Source organism: Diabrotica virgifera, chromosome 5 (assembly GCF_917563875.1).
Source record: "Diabrotica virgifera virgifera chromosome 5, PGI_DIABVI_V3a".
Lineage (NCBI taxonomy): Eukaryota > Metazoa > Arthropoda > Insecta > Coleoptera > Chrysomelidae > Diabrotica > Diabrotica virgifera.
In genome coordinates this window covers 243,643,834-243,648,036 of record NC_065447.1, presented here as the reverse complement: position 1 = coordinate 243,648,036, position 4,203 = coordinate 243,643,834, and positions in this window count along the sequence as shown.

Sequence of the window (4,203 nt, the reverse complement as noted above, 5' to 3'; positions counted from 1 at the left end):
TATTATAGAAAATATAATTACGCAACTTTTATGTTAGCACAACTTTTCTCGGAAATTAATACTTTTAAAGTTATAATCAAAAAACGAAGAAAAAAATCGAATTTTTCCTTAATTTTTTGACATTTTGATTATTTAAACAATGTTCCGGACCTTTTTGAGAGGGAGGATAACTTAAATATTATTATTGGATTCATTTTCAAGCAATTTCTGCAAAAAAATTTGAGTCACCTCTCAACGTCCATCTCGAAACAGATGCGCCCTGGACTATTTATACCTCTTACTTTTTCAAAATAAAAGGTTAAATGGCCCCGGTTACATGGTTTTCGCAGCAAAATTGAAATTTTAAACGTTTCTATCTCGGTTATTTTTTACTCTACGGAAATAGTAAAATGGGTAAAGTATTTGTTATAGAAAAAACTAAAATTTAGTTATTTATCATTTTTTACGTATACTAAGTAATTTTGGCGTTATTATCAAAAGAAAATGAAAAGTACGATAATTCTAAAAATTCTGATTTTTTTAAATTATACCTTTTTCTCAAAAATATGCATTCTAAACCGGTCAAAATTGTTGAAATAATTAACTATGATAACATAAAGAAATTCTTGTGAGGATTACTACAAATTTTAATTTTTGTGGAAATGGCGTATGTTTTATTTTTAACTTTTTCCTAAAAAAATCGAAAGGGTTCAATTTTTTTCATCATAACTTGCTTAATTTTGATGCTATTAACTTCTACTGAAGCTCATTTGATAGGTATTCCGAAGTACTTTGACAAGTGCTTAACATGTATATTCTATAAAATGCATCGTTTTCCCGTTATGTAAGCTTGAATACTTAAATTTGAGTACTCATCGAAAAAAATATACATTCAATTACCCATAACTCACTTTGAAATAACATTAGTTTAGTTCTTTAAGTAGGGAGTGTATTAAATTTTTTATTATCTTTAATTTTGGCAATAATAGCTTTTTTACAAAAGCTTAAAGTTTATGAGTAATACGTGAAAAACAGATTTAAAACATGCATTTTTTTAAGAAAAAATAAAATCTTTGATATTTAATAACTCAAAAAGTATTGATTTATGTTAATAACTTTATATAACAAATTTTGCATAGAAGTTGCCCCTCTATCGATTTCTGGTATTATTTTTAATAAAAAAAATTTCACCCCCGAGAAGGGGTGGCATTCACCCCCAGGGTAAAAGCGCAAGTTAACATCATGTCACATTTGTTCCTTGAAGTATCTTCTAACTACTCACCAATCTTCATGAAAATCGCTGAAGGTTCAACGACATCGGAGGTGAAAACCTTCAGTGACTCCACTAATATTAGCAATATGTTTCGCGAAAATTAGAGGGGAAACTCCCGAGAACCAAAAAAAGTCGCAGAGGGAAAGCCTGTCAGGCCTAATGAAGCGATACTCAAACTACCTTGGAGAGAGTCGACTCATAAACTTTTTTGCCGAAATTAAATATCAGAATGAATGGAACTATTTTTAATAGATCGACGCAAATTCTCGCATTCGCTGACGATATAGTTATAGTGGGCAGAAGTTTGAGAGACATGGTGCAGTGTTTTACAAGGCTTGCGGACGCGGCAAGTGAATTAGGACTTGTGGTAAACGAGGAAAAAACCAAATATATGTTTAGTCCATTGAAATGTTACATTTAGGGTTGCATTTCTTAGAGGAGTCAATTTTATTTTTTTTTAATGTGTAGGGGGGTTCAGTAGAAACTTAAGTTCAAGTTTTTGGGGTCGCCGCCCTTGTCCCCCGGCCGCCATCTTGGAAAAAGGGGCGCAAATGGATTTAACGCTGTATCTCCTAAACTAGCAACCATACAGAAAATTTAATTACATATAGAATGTAGCAAATTAAATTTTCTACAATTTTATATCTATTACTTTTTATCGTCAAGTCACCAACAAAAAGTTATAAATAAAAATAAGAGAAAATGTTGTAAGAAGTTTCTTTTGGAGGTTATAACTTTTTTCCGTTCATTTTACAATAAAATAACATCATAGCGATTTTATAGAGGATTTTTCAACGAACAGTTTCCACTAAAAGTTGTTTAATTTTATTAATTTATTTAGGTTTTACAGCGCTCCAAACTTGACCAGATTCTCGAATTCTCATAGGAATACAATACATAAAAACAAAACCTTGGGCTTACTTTTCTATCTATATATTTATTTATTATGATTTTAACATTTCTGTGCTATTATTAAGCTATTTTTGACCCTTTTCCCGGCTACCTATGAGGTAGAGTATGGAGGCGCGTTTTTTTGTGGTATCCCCAATAGGCCTAATCTACGGACAATTTCTAGACAAAATAATATTATTTATTATTATATTTTAAAAAAGATCTATCATAGTTATTATTTTTTCATTTTTGTCGATGGTCAAGGCTGCGAGTCAAGATCTGAATCAGTATCCGAGGTGAATTTTGGTGGTGTAATGAGAGTTATAGTCGGCGTTATTGTCGGTAATTCATCTACCAATTCATTTTCTTCAATAATTAATGTTGATATGTCCACGATGTTGCTGCAACTTTCACCAACACAATAGAGGCACACTGCTGAACTTTTGAGGTCTGCTTTTCGGCAACCACATGCACTTCCAGTTTCTATTGCATCTGCTTAACCTTTCGTTACTCGCGCCAACTTTTTGTGATCGGATACTCGCGCACGGTGCAGGAGACCGGGTCCAAAAATATGGGTCAGCATTGTTTTAAAATTTTTTTTTTGCAAAATTGTGTACGATTAAATTATTTAATGAATATATGATCATATAATTTTGTAGATATGCGTTTGTGTTCACATTATATTACTTTAATCAAAAATTTAATAATTTTCATTGTTATCTATTTATATGTATATACAAAAACTTTGGAAGTGAAAAAAAAATTGAATATGGTTAAATTTGTTTACTAAGGACTTTAGATCTTAATTCAATAAACAAAAAAATTAAAAATAAAGAGTAATTGTAGTAACAAAAAAAGTTATAAAAATTAATTAACGTTTTTAAAACATGAAATACACAATGGTGTCACATTCATTGGAACAATGGTGTTCCAAACACAGATATTTTGAGCATATTCGGCAGTAAAACTTTGTTTTTCTATTTTTCTTCCAATCACAAACAGCACAGCGATCTGAAGTTCCTGGTGTTACGACTGGTACTTGTTCTGTTGGTAAACCACATATCTCCCTAAACCTCATTCTGATGGTTCTGGGTAAGTTATATATTTATATTTATATATATAAATATAAATAAACTAATCTATAAACATTGAAAATAAGGAAAATATCTTAAATTACCTTACTAATTAAAAATATCGATGTGTGATCCAAACACAAAAATTGGTGCACAAATACTCGCACACGGTGTACGGGACCGTGTTGCATAATAACAAAAGGACAGTACTATTTTTTACACTGCGAACTGACTTTACCCACAGTTGATTGACCACTGAAGAAGTATACGAAGTAGCCATTCAAAATCCCCACTACAAGCAGAGTTACAGGAATTTATTTACAGGCCCGGTCCCCCACACCGTGTGCGAGTAACGGAGGGTTAAGATGAATTTCATAAGCTCGGGGGTACTGGAGGCTTGGAAGTTTGGATTTGTAACCAAAATTTTCCATGCTCTTTCCAGCGTCAATTTTCTGGATCACAATGGTTACCGAGCCATGACTGAATCTGGTGACACACTCGGAGTCTTTGGAGGCATCTTGTGTTGGAGGAAGTGAGAAGAAACTAAATGCATTTTTTGTCACTGTTTTAGCGAATCGTTTGTATCTCAGGGTTTCTCAAAAATGTGCTGAGCCACTAAAGGGTAGGGTATTGCGTGGTTGCTGAAATATCCGCTATGTTAGACCTTGTTTCAGATGCATAATGACGCAACTGTAGATATGGTTGAAAATGGGGCGATTAAATTAAGATAATGAAATTCGAACCAATATTGATGAAAATAAAAGCCATCGTTGTCAAAAAACAAACGTCATAGCGATGCTCCTGGACGATTACACTTCATTTAATCCCTATTTTAAATATTTAAAAATCGTTTTTTGCTCTTCTGAAGAATTTTGCATTTTGCGGTTGCATCATTCTCCTTCTGGATCGGCGAATTTGTCCTCAAACAACTCCTTAGGCCTTTTCTACATATGCTTAAGGTTCTAACTTTTATTTTTTAGGTTAAAA